The sequence below is a fragment of the Pleurodeles waltl genome, chromosome 5, assembly GCF_031143425.1.
Source record: "Pleurodeles waltl isolate 20211129_DDA chromosome 5, aPleWal1.hap1.20221129, whole genome shotgun sequence".
Taxonomy (NCBI): domain Eukaryota; kingdom Metazoa; phylum Chordata; class Amphibia; order Caudata; family Salamandridae; genus Pleurodeles; species Pleurodeles waltl.
The window spans coordinates 250,899,513-250,917,875 of NC_090444.1; the positions used below are offsets into that span (position 1 = coordinate 250,899,513).

General features: G+C 44.7%; 1 protein-coding gene across 2 annotated transcripts in view; it reads right to left on the bottom strand.

Moving 5' to 3' along the window:
- Window positions 1-18,363, bottom strand: part of HAAO (3-hydroxyanthranilate 3,4-dioxygenase) — a 704,001-nt gene that overhangs the window by 10,950 nt on the left and 674,688 nt on the right. The window lies entirely within an intron of this gene.

The window sequence follows — 18,363 nt, forward strand, 5'->3', positions numbered from 1 at the left end:
AGCAATAACACCCAACCAGCCCTTCCATGCCCCGTAGTAACCTTTGCCCAGTGGTCAGAGGGCAGCTGAATGTGTCCATGTGTAAAGTAACTAGTGCTCCTATAAAGTGTTCCAGTGCATTCCGGCGGGGTTTGCACTATTTAAAAGTTGAATTTAAAAAATAATAAAATTAGGAAAAGCATCTGTCTAAAGGCATTTTTGAGTCGTGACAAGAGCTTTTTTAATAAAAAAAATACAGCGAGTTTTGACGGACTGCTTTTACATTTCTGTGTCATTCATGTTTTTAACAACAGGCTGCTGAGTTCTCTGCAAGAGGGGAGCAGACTATGCTTGCTCGATGACCCTTAGGGCTCCCCTCCCTCCTTGCCCTGTAGTACGTTTTGCCCAGTTGTCAGAGGGAAGTTAAATCTCTCAGTGTGTAAAGTATCTGGTGCTCATTTGAAGCACTCCAGTACCTTTGAGTGGCGTTCGCGCTATATAAAGGTTGAATAAAAAAATATAAATACAATGGGAAAAGCAGGCTTGGGAGGAGAAGAGGATCTGCTGGAGGAGGAGCGGATCAGGTCAATAGCCAGGTTGCATCATGGCAAGTGATTGCCATTAAAATGAAAAGAAATGGCGTGATATTGACCGACGTCTTTTACATTTTTGTTGCAGACATGTCTCTGGTGCTAATGTAAAGCGCTACTATACCTTCATCTGTTGTTCATGCTAAATAAGACTGGATACAAAGAAAGAAACAAACAAAAACAAGCATTTGCGATGCAATAGGTCTCGCGTTTACTTAGCAGTGTAAACTCCTAACCGGACTTGTCTTGCCACATAAACTGAAGACTAAAACAGTTTCACATAAGCGAGCCGTGATATTTCCAGCAGTTGTAATGTCAGAGGTAGTAACTACAGTAGTGGTAATATCAGTAGTGGTGACCCCTGCAGGTGTAATTTCAGAGGTAGTAATCACAGTAGTGGTAATATCAGCAGTGGTAATCCCTGCACTGGTAATCTCAGAGGTAGTGATCACAGTAGTGGTAACCTCAGCAGTGGTAACCCCTGCAGGAGTAACTTCAGAGGTAGTAATCACAGTAGTGTTATTTCGGTAGCAGTAACCCCTGCAAGGGTAATTTCAGAGGTAGTAATCACAGTAGTGGCAATATCAGCAGTGGTAATCCCAGCAGTTGTAATCCCTGCAGTGGTAATCTCAGAGCTAGTAATCACAGTATTGGTAATATCAGTAGTGCTAACCCCTGCAGGGGTAATTTCAGAGGTAGTAATCACAGTAGTGGTAATATCAGCAGTAGTAATCTCAGAGTTAGTCATCGCAGTAGTGGTAATAGCAGGGGTAATCCCTGCAGTGGTACTCCCAGAGGTAGTAATCACAGTATTGGTAATTTCAGCAGTGGTAATCTCAGAGGTAGTAATCACAGTAGTGGTAATATTAGCAGTGGTAATCGCTGCAGTGATAATTTCATCGGTGGTAATCTCAGCAGAGGTAATCCCTGCCCTGGTAATCTCGGAGGTAGTAATCACAGTAATGGTAACCTCAGCAGTGGTTACCCCTGCAGGGGTAACTTCAGAGGTAGTAATCACAGAAGTGGTAATATCAGCAGTGGCAATCTCAGAGTTAGTAATCACAGTAGTGGTAATCTCAGCAGTGGTAATCCCTGCAGTAGTACTCCCAGAGGTAGTAATTACAGTAGTGGCATTTCAGTAGTGGTACTCCCTGCAGTGGTAATCACAGCGGTAGTAATCACAGTAGTGATAATCAAAGTAGTGGTAATCTCAGCAGTGGTAATCCCAGCAGTGGTAATCTCAGAGCTAGTAATCACTGTAGTGGTAATATCAGTAGTGGTAACCCCTGCAGGGTTAATTTCAGAGGTAGTAATCATAGTAGTGATAATATCAGCAGTGGTTATCTCAACAGTGTAATACCTGCAGAGGTACTCTCAGAGGTAATTATCACAGTAGTGGTAATTCAGCAGTGGTACTCCGTGCAGTGGTAATCTCAGTGGTAGTAATCACAGTAGTGGTAATCTCAGCACTGGTAAACTCAGAGGTAGTAATCACATTGGTTTTGGTGCATCTCCAAGCAGCGCTGCATGGTGGAGCTACTTCTGGCACACTGATGGTATGCACTTTGCCTGGCACCCCAAGGGCAGGGGGTGCCCTCCTGTTGCTACAACCTCAGCCACAATTATTTATATTACGGAGGCAGAGTATCTACAATGTAGGTTTTGCGGCTACCATTCCGACAAGCATAGTTAAAATAAAGTAAAGGATTTGCAAAACTCTAAATGAACGCAATGCAACTTGACCCGTTCGTTCTTTAACTAAAGCACATCTTTTTAGACTTGTGGAGTGGATCATACATTGTTTGGGATGGAGGCTCCCAACAATTCCTGAGGAGCGTTCCCCTTTCCCCTTCATGCGGTGGGCAGCCTGGGACAGCTGAAAGGGCCCCAACGTCTGGGGAAAGGGAGTTGAGAGGAAGTTATGGGAGCGCGACCACTGGCTCACCTGTCTGGAGTGGGACGTGGGCTCTGGCGACTTGAAGAAAGTCGGCAGCTTCCTCAGGGGCATGGGCCCTCGGTTTGAGGCAGCCCCCGGGCGCTTTTGGGGTTCATGATGGAATTGAAGAGCGCATCCAGATCAGTCTCCGAGTCCCTACGGATGTGCACAATCTGGTGTGCCAGTGGAGGTTGCGACAAGGGGGCTGTGGAGCCCAGCTGCTGGATGGGGTTGATGGCGGGCTGAGCGAGGGGGGCTGCCTTTTTGCTCGTGGGCCTGAGGCTCACAAGCACCAAATCTCTGCACAGAGAAGAGCCGGCTCAGACAGAGGGGTTGCGGCTCAGGTTGCACTGCATCCCTGGGCTCGGCTTCCTCTTCTCCTCGTCGATACTCCCACACTTTTTCCCCACTGCACTGAGCTGGGGGATGGGGGCGACGGTGTGTCTCTCCTCCCCTTGTTCACGATGCGGGGGGCTGGGGGCCTCCCACACCGGGATGCAGAATCCTTTCCACGTCCTGGACCCAGCGTGTAGAACAGAGGTGAAAAATAAAGGAATACTTTGTAATCAGCGTGAAAATAAAAAAATTATTGTAGTCTCCACAAACGTTTTCCTCGGTCACGTCCTGTGCCCCTGCGCGGAGGGGTGCCGCTAGGGCTGGGAAAGCAAGGAATGATCTGAGTGGGGGTTGGGGATGGTTTGACCGGAGAAGGTGCTGGTGAATGGCGGCTGTGTGTTTTGAGGCATTGAAACGCCTGCAGTGACCAAAAGCGGCGATGCTGCAGTTTGAACGGGGCCTACGGTGGGTCGCCCCACAGCCTACAACCCGGGATGTTAGTAAAAAAAAACAAGCATGGGAGTTAAGAAAAAGCAAAGTGAATGGGCCCTGGAAAAGCCCCTCCATTGCTGGAGGAAGCTGGGGGTGGAGAGGCTTGCCAGAGGTGGCTGTTCTGGAACACACACCCACAGAGTAAGATGAACAGCCAAAAAGGTTAAAAAAAAAGTCCCCTACAGAAGAGATAAACAGGATATAGTGTAATTAGACAGTAATTTGTGCTGCTCCCAAAGTGAAAAAGGCAGGACAAAGAGATAGAACTGACCACTAGCAAGCAAGGATCTTTGAAGGACACTGCAACTAACAAATGAAAACGCTGGAACTCACAGTATAGTATATTTAAAAGTATACAGCAGGCTGAACGCTAACACTCGACCTAAAAAGGAAAAAGCAGGTGGAGGAGAGGATCTGTATGCAGAGAGGCAAGCAGCAACAGGGGAGGTGGTGATGAAGGAGTCGGGCACTCAACAACAAAGGCGGGCAGGCTCAGGGAGATTAAGAGATTTGGATATAATGTAAGATGTTGCGTACATTTAAAAAAATACCTCTGCGGGCATGCTGAGGAGAAAGGAGGCAAGTTGGGATGACAGAGACAGCCTGCAAATGCATGCGATGTGCATAAAGTGCTGGTCATAAATGAAAAAAAAGTACCGGCAGAGTGAGCAGCCAGTGGAAGGAAACTGGCCAATAGCCAGTGGCCAGTGACCAGAAGCGACTCTTGGTCCACGCTCCACACGATGGCATAGATGGCAGAGCAGAGAAGGAAGTAAAAGCAGATGCTGTGCTGACTAAAAATTAGGGTGACGTTAGAATAAATTATGGTAAATTCAGGTAACTAAGGGGCGGGTACTGAGCCCCTTTTAAGAAAACGTAAACCTCATCTTTTTAATCAAAATGGCAAACAAGTGTTGGTAACAATAAAGTTTGGAAACTTTATAAAATTGTTAAAGAGTTATGATCAACTACTCTAGCCCGGTCATGGTGACCAGTTCAGACAGAGAGGAAGTCAGGGTGGCCAATAAAGAGTACTAGGTCAGTTACTTGGTCATTAAACCAGTCTCAAGTCCAGTTTCACACTTTATGGTTGACAGCCACAGACTTCAATAGAGTGGTCCTGAAGCTGAGAATACAGGTTGCTTACAATGTGTTGCATGCTGTGCAGTTCACAAGGCTCTTCCCGAAGTTATTCCTTAGTCCAAGGTTCAGGTGGGGTGACTTTTCCCACAGGGTACGGTGTTCCTCAGAGTCCTCTTTGGTCCATCAGAAGTCCAGATACGACTGGACTATTGGTTGCTGGTCACAGCAGATCCAGCACTTTCCTTTGGTGAGGGCTAGTGTCCATCTTTTGTGATCAGTTTGCACTCTGATGGCGCCAATAGGTCTGACAGACTCGGATGCGACTTTTGAGCGTTAAGGAGTAGTCTTCTTGGCTGCATGTCACCAGTGATTCTATGAATGTGGCTACTTCAGCTTTTTTGGCCATGGTACTGCAACAGGGAGTCAGCCGACCAACTCTTGGAGTTAACCTTTTCTGTCTGGGGCTCTGGAACAACTTTTCCATGAGCCAGGTACCACAGGCACAGTCCTGTCTTTGCTAGTCCAAGGAGCATAAGGTACAGTCCAGCAGTTGGTTCAGCCTCTCTTGCCAGGTCCAGGTATCAGCAGGGCAGTCTGAGGTCTGGGTGCTCAGGGTGCCATATTTATGCCCTGAAAGTGCCCTCAGGGGATGGAGTGGTTGTTAGCCCATTGGCTCCCAGGATGTTCTTTCACATTATGATGACGTTCAGCTATGTGTGACAACTAGCTATCCCAGAGTGAACTATTCTGCCCTATCCCAAAATGTTTGTACCTTTCTCTTTGTGTGAGGAGCAGGGTAGCCCACCCTAGAGGTGTGGCTACCTGTGGGCTACACTTCCACGGACAAACTGGTTTGGCAACTTGTTTCCTATCTCTGTTCCTGCTGCCAGACAATCTACCAGAACAATACCTGAACAAAGGAGAAGCCCCTCATGAGTTTTAATGCCATTTGCTCATCAAAGGTGGCTTCTTCTTTGAAGCTTGCCTTTTGGGTCAACCCCCTGCGTGGCTTCCTGCGAGGAGGAGGTAAAACCTCTCTTTGCAGCAGCCCTTTAATGTTCCTGTTCTTGGGAGTCATTTGCACTCTTCCCACGGAGGACAGAAGGTGGTCAACATCTATGTATAGCCACTGTAGAAACTGGCCAATAGAATGGACATTTTCTAAAAGTTGCTTTTCTTTATACGTGACATTAAATTCGACTTGAGCAGCAAGGCAAGTTTAATTTCATGATCAATTTGATACCTTGAAGTACGAACTTTAGCAGTTTCATTCAAAAGATAGCAGGGCTGAGACGTCAGACTGTAACTCAGTACTTGCCAGCAGGGCTACTAGCCTTTCCACAGTAAAAACAACAATTTGGGGTTTTTCCTGTTAGGACATATTAAAGCATTTGTCCTACTTAACAAAATAAAACACCATGGGGGTCATTCCGACCCTGGCGGGCGGCGGGCGGCGGGCACGGCCCGCCGGGCGGAAACCGCCCAAAGACCGCACCGCGGTCAAATGACCGTGGGGGTCATTTTAACTTTCCCGCTGGGCCGGCGGGCGAACTCCAGAAGATCGCCCGCCGGCCCAGCGGGAAAGCCCCTGCAAAGAGGAAGCCGGCCCGAATGGAGCCGGCGGATTTGCAGGGGTGCGACGGGTGCAGTAGCACCCGTCGCGATTTTCACTGTCTGCTAAGCAGACAGTGAAAATCTTTGTGGGGCCCTGTTAGGGGGCCCCACGACACCCGTTCCCGCCAGCCTCTTCCTGGCGGTGTAAACCGCCAGGAACAGGCTGGCGGGAAGGGGGTCGGAATGGAGGATTCCCTGGGCCAGGGGAACACCGGCGGGAAACCGCCGGTTCCCCTTTTCTGACAGCGGCTTTACCGCCGCGGTCAGAATGGACCGGGAAGCACCGCCAGCCTGTTGGCGGTGCTTCCTCTGCCCTCCACCCTGGCGGTTTGAAACCGCCAGGGTCGGAATGAGGGCCCATGTCTTAGGGGTTGAATGACCTTCCTTAGGGTTGACTTACTGATATAATTAAGACAGATTTAGGGTTTCCATAAGTTTAAATGGAAAACTGGAACTAGCAGTTTTAAAACTTCCCTTCCAGTCTGCAGTGAAAAGCTGAGATCCATGTTGTGCTTTGTCACACTAAGGGTAGCGCAATCAGTCCTGCAGCCCTGGGTGAACAATATAACTTACATGCCCTGGGTACCCCTTCTAGCATATATTAGGGACTTGTTAGTAAGTTAATTTATGCCAACTGGAACTAGTCAATTCAATATACACTTTGTAAAGGGTCAGAGCACAGGCACGAGGCCTAGTTCACAGGCTTCAGTGCACTTTCAGAGTTGAAAAACCAGTAGCATCAGTCCAAATCAAAAACAGGCATTTCCTTTCAAGATGAACTTTGCAGAGTCTCTGACTCTGCTGAGCAATTATTTTAACAGCTCAGTAAGAAACATGGCCTGAAGCTGGCTAAGAATGGACACAGATGTCATGGGGACTATTTTAAGATAAGTTAACTGTAGGTGAGTAGAAAGCGCAATACAGCTTGGCACACTGCAATTGACAAAGACACACAAGTAGAGATGTATGCTTTGCAACTACCTAAGACTGGCCCTCTGACTAGTAGTGGGTTATGTGCTTGGAAGCTGTTAGCAGTAGGAGCGACATGGCAACCAAATCTGAGCTAAATCTGTCAATGTTAGCGTAATCGGAGACCAGACTGAAAATTGTTTCGACAATGAGTGGTGAAGTGAGATTCACAGTCAGACACTAACCTTAGTACATTAGAAATGGTGGATCAGGGGAGTATAGCGACTAGTTTAGACACAATCCATGTACAGCTTATCAAAGATTGTGAACACTCAGGGCACAGAGGACGGTAAGCATATTTAAAAATGCTGGGCCAGAGAAAGTAGTGAGTGTAAGAGGACTACGTATCAGTGTGTGACATTATCACTAAAACAGAATGTATGAGAGATTACTTTAGAATGTTAGACTTCACATGTATACCAGAGGAATAAAGAGATGTGATTTTCAGCTCTGTGTAAGGCCTAGTCATTTAGCAGGTACCAGCCTGAGGAAAATGCTACAACTGGCAAAGAGATAGAGGATACATTATCTGAAGAAGAGAGTGCTCTCCCGGAGAGTTTGTCGTGGTCAAGCAAACTGCTCATTCATGACACGTGTGATTTGGCCGAATTACTGAGTCGACGGTTGGCGTATGTGGAGTCAAAGCACAACTAAAGCTGATGTGAAGCATGTGAATAGAAAGAAAGCTTCACAGAAGAGTCTACGCATTGTTTGTCAAAAGACTACAACCATGATTCTACAAAAAGGTGCTGCTATACAAAATAAAGTTATTCAGTATAGGGAGCGTTAACGGTAAAGAGGGATTCAAGCAGGCTTACAAAGGAAAGTTAAAGACAATTATCAAATATCAAAAAGCGCTAACGGTGGATCAACCAGGTGCAAAACAATATAAACTGAAGTATGCAAAGAACAAAGCAAACGACTTCCCGAGCACGCCAAAGAGAGTTGCTGCATCAACACCGATGCTTGGGCCGAAGAAGAAGTACAGGGGTTGTGCTAAAGAAGTGGTGCATATTAACAGTGGCCAGAAACTTGGCAGAAGTCCGCTCTGCCGATGGAGCCCATCAAGGAGGACCCTGAGTCTGGGCCATCACAGGTTCTGGGCATGAATGGAATGGAGTCTGATTTCCAGTCATAGAGGCCAGGGAAAGTGGTATTGTCAACATTAGTGAGTTCCACACTGGTTTACAGTGCTGCTGCCTTCCTCAAACCACCATGACCATTCGATACTGCCAAAAAAGCAAAGTATTGGTGATAGATGGATTGCATGGATAGAGAAATTTGTAGATGTTTTTGATGTACTTATAGAGACTGATAACAGGAAGATTATCAAATATCTGCTGGTGATGGTGTGAAAGAGGTCATAAACAAAATGGCAACAACTGACAAAGAAGTCACATACTGTCAGATTAGGAATGCATTGAATCTAATTTAAACTAGTACCAAACATTTTTTATGAACAATATGTCTTCAGTCAAGAACATCAAAGAGTTAGCAAACCAATTGATGAATTCATGGAAAGGATTAACACACTCATCAAACAGTGTAAGTTCAAATAATTTAATAATGAAGAAGCAATGAGGCTTTGAGTCATCGATGGATGTTAGTCTGATTTAATCATACGATGAATGCTGAGGGAAACTCTTAGCCTGGAGCAAGTGTGAATGGCTGCCAGAGCTGAGGAATGTGCTTAGAGACAAACTGCTGACATGGAGCCTGGAGGTGCCCAAAGCAAGTCAGTCATTAGTATGAAAAGACTGAAGGACACAAAGTGACATCTATATGGAAAAAAAAGATGTGTTTCAGACCTGGATTTGCATTTTCACATGAAGGAAAGTGTTCCGTCATTAGTTAGATATGCAAAGGCCGTAGAAAAGAGAACCATTTTGTGACGATGTGCAGAGCAAGGGAAAAAACAAGTGCGTCACGGAGTGAAGACAAAGTAGCTGCTAGAACATTCCAGATGCAATGTTTGACGAGTACCCAGAAGGCCAAGGGGCAGTATCATTTGAGGCAAATAGATACTAAACAAAGTCAACTATCATCTAAATCATCGTCAAACAGTTTCTCAGCTTCAATAATAAGTGAAAGTGAAGAAAGTGATTGTGCCATGTGTACGCTTACCTCAGAAAAATGGGCTCATGTCGGATTTGTTGCTTGTGAGGAGAAAAATCAATTAAAGATAAGTCGACCTGTCAAAATAACGAAATCATACAAATACTGTCCAACGATTACACTGAAAATAAATGGATGTTCATTACCTTTCATCGTCAATAGTGGTGTTTCGATAAACTGAAGAAAAGTATAATGACCTGTCTCCGCTTTGACGGCTCATGCTGTCAAAGACCAAAGTATATACTTGGGCTGCATAGACACCCATGAAGGGTAAAGGTTTGTTTATGGTGACAGTGAAACATGAAAACAAAAGTCCAAGCACCAATTCATGTACTTCAAGGTACAGCAACAGTTTGCTCAATTTCAACACAGTTGCTGGCGGGACTGATTTCAGTGAATTACTCCATGAGTGTTCATCACAAGATAGCAAGTCCATTCCCTTCATTGTTTCATGGTTTGGGAAAGTTAAAGACCATGAAAATAAAGCTGCATATGAATGAGGATATCTGTCCTTTTGCTCAGAGAGATAGACAAGTTGCTTTTAATTTACAAGAAGCTGCTGAAAAAGAATTTGAATCATTGCTAAGCATGACATTATTGAACATTCCACTGGCCCAACCCTATGGGTTTCCCCCATAGTAGTAGTGCCTAAAAAGGATCTCGAAGGAGTTTTGCATATATGCGTTGACATGCGCCAAGCAAACAAAGCAATTGAAAGAGAGTGACATCCAGGGCCGTACACTGCAGACATGATTATGCAATTACATGGTGCCAAGATCTTTTCTTCACTTGATTTGCATGACGGGTATTATCAGTTAGAACTAGAAGAAAACTGCTGATATACTAAAATGTTTGCTACACATGTTGGTTTGTTTAGATACAAGAAACTTAGGGGCATATTTACGAGCCTCTTGCGTCACCATTGCATCACTTTTTGTGATGCAATGGCGGTGCAAACCTTGAACTTCTATCTATGAGGCTACACAAAGCCACTTTGCGTGGCTTTGAATGGCCTCATAGATATGGAGTGAGGCAAGGCAGCGCAAATCACTCCGTTGCCATACTCTGTGCAAGGGAACCACTCCACAGGCACTGGGGTGGGGGTTCCCACGTAGCACCATGGATTCTGATGCATGCCCACTTTTACAAGAGATTGTAAACCTGAGAATGCCTCCCCAGGGGAGGCACAACAAGGAGAACTAGGAAGGTGACTTGCTGCACCGCCCTGTGCCAAAAACCCATAAATATGGACCTTAGCTTTGGTATGCCATTGGTTGCAGAACTTTTCCAAGACATCATACAACGTTCAATACCCTTTTCGAAAGGGCCAGTCACAGCAGAGGGCAGCCGACGGGCTGCTCCTATTATCAAGATCCTCAGTGAGGTTCCTACCCTAGATGCAGGGGATATGCCCAAGACCCAGGACAAGCGGGTTCTACCGAAGCAGATCAAGATGTTCATGATGACACAATTACAGCAACGTGGTTCTGGTGCAGAAAAAAGGGGGAGGTCAAAGGTCAACCTCAGGAATTTCAACGCATTTGTGGTTTATCACCACTTCAAGATGGAAGGTATCCACCTTTTGAGGGATTTACTTCAGGAAAGAGATTGGATTGTCCATCTTGATCTCAAGGATGCTTATCTGTCAGTCCCTGTTTCTCCCTCCCTCAGGATGTACCTTCTGTTCTGCTGGAGGGACAAATGGTACGAATACCAATCTCTCCCTTTTGGCCTGTCGTCTGCCCCTTAGGTGTTCATCAAGCTACTGAAACCAGTGGTTTGACCCCTTTGGGGGTTAGGAGTGTGTATGACAGTATACTTGGACAACATGATTCTATTGGCTCAAGACAAACACCCTCTTCTAACTCATTTGTCCTGGACAGTTTCCCTTCTTCAGGGCTTGGGGTTTGTAATCAACCTTGAAAAGACTTCCATGATCCCTTCACAGCAACTGGAATTCCTGTGGTTTCTGGTTGTCTCCATCAAAGCCCAATTGCTCCTTCCATTACAGAAAATTAAAACGATCAAAGAGGAACAGAAGACAACTCTTTGAGATCCCTGGCCTGGATTGTGGGGTTACTTGCTTCTTCAATTCAAGTTGTGTTCCTGGGACCTTTACTCTACAGAGCACTGCAATGTTTGAAGATTCATTATCTTCAATGGGGCCAGTAGCTCGGGCTGGGAGCAAGATGCAGCGGTTTCTACCGGAGGTTGGTGGTCATCCAAAGAATTACCTCTCCACAAAAACTGTCTGCAACTCCTAACCGGGTCCTTTGCCATCAAGTCTCTGTCTCCATTCAAGAGCAATTGTCCGCTGTTCCTTATATCAACTGCCTGGGAGGCACCAGGTTGCGCCTGTTGCCAAACATTGCCAGAGAGTTCTGGCACTTTTGCCTTGGCAGAAGATCATGGTAGTGGCAGAATTCCTTCTGACAATCTGGTGGAAGACTGGAACTCTTGGTTCCTGGTGGAGTCCAGCGACTGGAAGCTCCATCCCAACATCTTCTGGAAGATCATGTCATCTCCAGGCCCATGTCACCTGGCTCTTTTTGTGTCATGTCTCCACACTCAACTTCCCAAATTCTACAGCTGGAAACCAGATCCGATGGCTCTGGTGACGGATGCTTTTCAATTGGATTGGTTGGGTCCGACGAACTACGTTTTCCCTCCATTCGCTGTGGTCCTGAGAATAGCTGCTCAAGCCAGATGACAGTCAGCATCATTGGTTCCGATCACTCCAGTGTGGAAGACTCAACCATGGTTCCCATCCCTGTTGGGGACGCCTATAGCCCTCCCCATCTTTTCCGCAACCCCTCTTGGGCCTAGTGGGGTTCCCCCACCGTCTTCTTCTATGGGGCCAGTTGACCCTAATGGCCTGGAAAATATCAGGAGACATGCTCAATGGAGGGCATTTCATCAGCAGCTGCTGCCTTTATACACCAGGATTGGGCTCCATCCATCCACAAAAGATATTTTTTGGCATGGAGGAAATGGGTGGATTGGTGCCATCAACGAGAGGTGGATCCTGTGGGATCCGAGTTACAAGATGTGTTGAATTACCTTTCAGAGAGTACCGAGTCTGGATTGTGTTAAAGGTTGGTAAACAATTTCAGGTCTGCTCTTTTGGCTAGACATGAGTGGATAGATGGTAAACCTGTTGGCACTCATCCTCTGGTGTGTAAGTTACTGAAAGGTATTAGGGTGGCCAATCCACATAAACCTCGTTATTCCCAGTTATGGGATATGAATATTGTCCTGCCCTTTTTGAATGCTTGGCCAGACAATTATTTGCTGCCGTTGAAGCAACTTTCAGCTAAATGAACTATGTTACTGTGTTTAATATCATGCTGCAGAGTCTCTGATGTGAGAGCACTGGATCTTGCAGTTAGGTTGTTTTCGTCTACTAGCATTTCTTTTATCATTTCCAAAAGGACTAAATGCATGTCTAGGTCTACCAAATATCCAGCTTTTCCACATAATGACAAGCTCTGTGTTGTGAAATGTTTAAAGGTATACGAGGAACGAACAGCTGTTCATAAAAGCAACCCTTTGTATACTATCCTGGACTGCCATTGGTGGGTTAGGAAGAGTCCTGTTTTAAAGCCTCATGGGTTATAGTGTGCTTAGTGTTTTTACTGCTTTTTCATTGGCTGCTGCATTTGAGTAGTAGAGACTGAGAAGCATAATCCTTGCCTCTGTGTCCCTAATTGAATCTAAAATTCTTGTTGCAAAGATAAAAACATTTGTATGGAGCTCTAAGGAATGATGGCGAATATAAAACATACAAGAATGTCAAGGATGAATTATTCATATCTCAGTACGGAGTTATTCTGGGATGATCAAGGATCCAGATTCTAGAGAATTTTTGACAAAAAGTGACAGAAGAGGCTCACAAAGGACATTGTGGTATTGTTGCTACAAAGAGAGCTCGTTGAGACTGAATTTGGTTTCCATGCCTAGATGAACGAGCTGAAAAGAAAATCGAAGCCTGTCACATATGCAATTGCCTGCCAACCAAAATCACTCAACATGAGCTAAGCACGTCAGAACTCCCTAACCATGTCTGAGAGAAAGTAGTCATTTTTTTGTGCTAATAGATGAATATTCATGTTTTCCATCGGTCGAAGATCTCTCATGCCCAACACATGAACAAAAAAATCAAAAGACTTGATGGCATATTCGCTACATGGGGTTTGCCAGCCATTGTGTAGTCAGACAATGGTCCACCCTTTAATAGCAAGGAATTTAAGGAATTCCTGGAGCATCTGAATGTGAAACACCAAATGATCACACCCTTGTGGCAACAGGCCAATGGACTTGTACAGTGCTTTATGGGTACGCTGAAGATAGCAGTGAAACTCTGGAGAAGCTCAGTTGAAAAACAGTGCTGAACTCTACTATACAAGCTTATCATTGGACATCCCACTGGACCACAGGGAAAAGTTCTGCAACTCTGATGTTGAGGACAGCAATGACAACCAAGATACCCCGATATATATAGTGTCTAACAATGTTCTAAAAATTTGCAATTTGTCATTTAACAGAGGGGGGGATTTGAAAGAAACCTTTGTGGGTCCCCGAGGACTACGTAATTGCTAGAACAAAATGTCTGAGAGCTTGTTTTAGAATGTTGGAGTTCACAGGTACACGCAGAGGAATAAAGATGTGTGATTTACAGCTCCGTGTATGGCCTAGTCATTCAGCGGGTACCAGGCTGCGGAAGACGCTACAGTGAGTTAACAAACCTTATCACTACAAATAAGGGAAAGAAGCTTGGTAATTCTCTCTCTTTCATCTCGAGCTACACAGTAAAATTTGTTCCGCCAGCAGATGTATAGCAATACAGATCCTTTGTAGGCAGTTGTCCGGTTAAATTGCTCTGTAATAACTCCACAGTCAGAGACTTATAATTTAGAGACAGTTTAGAGACTCACAACAACAGTTGTTCTGAATAAATACGCAGACAGTAGGGACAAGAAACTGGCTGGCTTATGCCAGGGAGTGCTTGGCGAGTGTATGAGGAGAAGAACACTAGAACTGCTTAGCCTCACATATAATGGGTGCCTCTATAAGGAAGTTACCCATGCAGGCATATGTTATTAAGGCAATGAGTGCTGAAGCAAGTCCTGAATTGTAAAGGCAGAGGATGTTAATTCTCTTTTTTTAAGAAAGGTCTGCAGGAAGACAGAAACTATTTTAAGTGAATTATGCAATCAAATGTGGCAGATAATCTCAAAGAATATGGATCCATCTTCTGTTAAATTGTCTCTGGACAATCATATTCTTACAGAGGTGCAGGCAGGCTTTTTCCCAGCAGTTGCATAAATAATCTTTGCTTTGTACTGGTGTATACTAAGGCTATGTCAGTGAATTCAGGCCATTTGATTGTGGAATTTGTTGACCTGGCACAAGCATTAAATATGGCCGACACAACCAAAATGTGGAAAAATTTAGATGTTCCTGGTGCTCCTTCTGGTCTTTTGGGACTGATAGAGATTGGCAAGGAAACATGCATGATAGTAAGTAGCAGAAAAATCCGAGATAAATTCAAATTAGCTAGAGGTAATGTTAATCTCTTTATTTCTGAACTGGATTATTGCTATGGTCTTCTTGCACAAGTACCACCTGCATTTATCTGAAGAAAGCCCTGCATCTTGAGCCAGCTACCAAAACTGAAAAAGGTATTCTGCGGTTTAGAACACCTGTGCAACCCTGGCGCTGATTTATATGAGTCTGAATAATTGTTTTTATATCGCTATGCTCTATTGCTGACAATTGACATCAATAGAGGTATGGAACCCTAAATCTAATATCAACTTTGAAATAAATAATATTTTAGATACTTGGTGGCTTATTGAGTGCATGATTGCTTGCAATCTACTGACATGCTGTTGAGCTCTTGGTGATTTACATTTGCTTTGAGGGACACCCACATCCTAACATTTCTCCCAGCACTAGGTAATACACATACCTGCTCAAAAGTGGGAAGCACAACAAGTAGGATCTATTGATTCGTCACAGAAACCAGCTTACCTCAGCTCAGATTCTGGTTTATTTACCCCTTAGTTTAGCAATCTGGGTTTCTAGAGATACTAAACATGACTGTACATAGTCTGAAGGACAGACTACATCTTGTCATGTTACATGGCCTGATGTCTGCGGACACGCTTCTGGGTTGCAGTCATGTCTACCTGTAGGTGTTGTGTGGCACCTGGGGAAAGTTTGGTGCTTATCTTTCTTCCTATGTGCTGGCACATGAGAAGGGTCCTGAATGCAATTAGTCACTTTTATTCGCCTCTTTCTGTTCAAAGGCTGTACTGGGAAACATCTCTTCTACCTTGCCACACCTTTACCTTTGAAACTTTTTTTGGGAGCTCTGGTTCCATACTTGTACTTGTTCACAGTATGGCTCCATGCTCTGTTTGTTCTGTCCATGAAACAGGAAATGAAGCACAACAGTTGCACTATAAAATATAATACAAAATGTTTTTCACGAACTGCACTTCTGAAGTACTACTCGGAGTAAGTCCAGCCCTACAAATTGCCAGCCAGTGTGACGGCAACGCCCTACCATTAAATTATTTTAAATAGTTCACAATATAAATAAATTGAATTTATTGTTAAAACTTTATAAACAGAGCATATATTTTTATTTAAATATAAAATATGTTAACTTTTTCAATTTAAACATGTACCATATTGTGTAATAACTTATAATGAAATTACTTTTAATTCATTCCAAACACCACTTTTAATTTTTAATACGTATTAAAGCATAACCACATATTTTTCTCTTTTGGTGGGAATGTAATATTTAATTTACTTAATTCACTATATATATATATATATATATATATATATATATTACACACTTCTCTTCCATGGATATAGGAAAAAGGCAGCACTCCACAGCCACAACGAATTCAATCAAGTTTATTCACCTACAGGGACGCGTTTCGGCGTTACCGCCTTCATCGACCTGTGAGCCGCCATTTTAGCTCGGTTTTTATACTCCAATTACAATGACCTCAATTAACATATATCATGCGAAAAACTGTTTTAGTCACAAATTTTCACCATACATTTCAATTAAACAGCAATTAAATACAATTAGAAAATATACAATGTAAAAATGCATTAGCTTGTCGAGTGTCAATTCTTCAGTGTTTATAAAATGTGTTAAACTAACCCTCGCCTATAATCCATGAATACAACTATGTCTATTCAGTCAATGATCCTTTTCAAATTCATTACCATTATGATTCAATAATAATATGCGTGCTGAATGATGATCTACATGAAATTCATTCCTTTATATACCCTTATTTTCTTAGTGTATATATGTATACATATATAGTGACAAAATATTCTCATCAATCCTTGTGAGTATGGATCTCTCTAAAATTACTTCATTAATATAAGTGAAATATATATATATATATTTATTAACTAAAGAATAAAATCAAAATAAAGGTAAGCACAAAGGCATTTTTTTATTTGCAGACCTGTTCATTATTCTCCCATTGAAGATTTTCAGTGGTCACTATTCTTCTAGTGGCATTGTGTTTTTTTCATGTCTTTCTCTGCCAAGACCTGAGCACCAGTGCCCCCAAAGTAAAGTAACCTTACAGGTTAGTCAGTTATATTTAAGTTGAAAACACTGCAACCCAGTCCTTTGTGTTATTGGGACCATTTAGTGTGTACTGACTGAACTCTGTCATGTAGCCTTTTACACTTTCGCTGACTGATAATTGAATTTATGGTCAGCTAGGATCACCTTTCCAAAAACCATGTTGTCCCGGAGGCAATTTTGTGGTTCGCATGACTGGACCAAAAGACTCACCACATGATTGATTATTCATAATGTACTTTGCAGACGTCCTACTGCGCATGTGCTTGCAGGGCGAGGTCTTCTTCGACCTGTGACCCAAGCTACAGCAGTGACATCATGGAAGAGGCTGTGCGAGTAACAATGATGGGGGATAATTTTTCTCTTTGGGTGCTTACACAATGGCCCTGGGAAGAGTTAACAGAACTCCATTCTTTTCTATGGCGGGGGCGGGGCAGGCTGAAAGGGAGAACGAGGTAGTAGGTGGCAACAATTCAACAGTCATCATAAGAGGGGTGGCCTGTGGGAGCGATGCTGCTGGCTGCTCTCTTCGTTGCTCTCTGTCGTGTGCTTCAAACTTTAAAAGCGTTATGTAGCTGAAGCGAAGCTGAGCGGAGCCCTTTCTCAAAGGTCTTGGCACGGATTACATGAGCATGTTGGCTACATTACAAAAGTTCAGATAATTGTAGGCCCCAGGAAGATAAGCGATTTGTAGGGTCCTGCTGGACACATTCTAGTGTTTTCACCAGCCACTCTGCTGAGGGTTGGCTTCCACACTCACCCCACACCCATCCATCACAGGCATCACCAGTCAGGTGACCCTGCTAATGAAAGGGGCTGGACGCACGTGCCCTGGGCCAGTTGTACTAACCACATCTATGTGTCTGTATCAGTGATTATAGTAACATGAGGGCCTACGGCCCCAACATAACAATGGGTCTGCCCCACGTGTGAGCTGGCTACAGATCGGTCGCACCTTATGGAGAAAATTACCATTGTGCCCCACCACCTGTGCATGACCCTGCAGCAGCTGCCTACTGTACTCCTGCACCAGCACCAGCACATCAATGCTTGGTGTCTGCTGATGCAAAGAGGGTGAGCTGGCCGAATGTCCTGCCTGCTGTGACCTCAGTAAGGCACTTGAGGACCAGGGAGGTGCCCACTGACCCATCTGGCGCGAGGTGAGCCCCGCAGATTGACCGAGGAGACACTGTGTGCGAGGGAGACCTGTGAGGGGGCCGCATGCTACAGCCTGTGCAGGGTGCCCTCACCAACGGGAGGTATGCCGCTCCAGCGCTGAGCCAGCATAGGGAATGTAGCTTCCCACATGCCCCTGTTTGTATCCGGGAGAGGGAGTGAAGGAGAAGTGTTGCAGCCTGGGCGATCACGGTGTCGCCGCATGATCGTCCTGCCAGCTGCCCCCGCGTGCTGCCATCTTATCATGGCAGGGAGGGGAGAAGGTCCTTCAAGTAGCCCCGCTAGGTGAGAGCCGTGGCCAGCCAGCATGTAAGAAGGCAACCATGGCAGCAGGGACAGGAAAGAAACAGCCTCTCTTGCCAGTTAAACAACGCTTGCAGCCCTTGGCCAGCTGAAAAACAAAGAAAAGAAAAAACACAACGGAGGTCTAGGCTGGCAGAGTG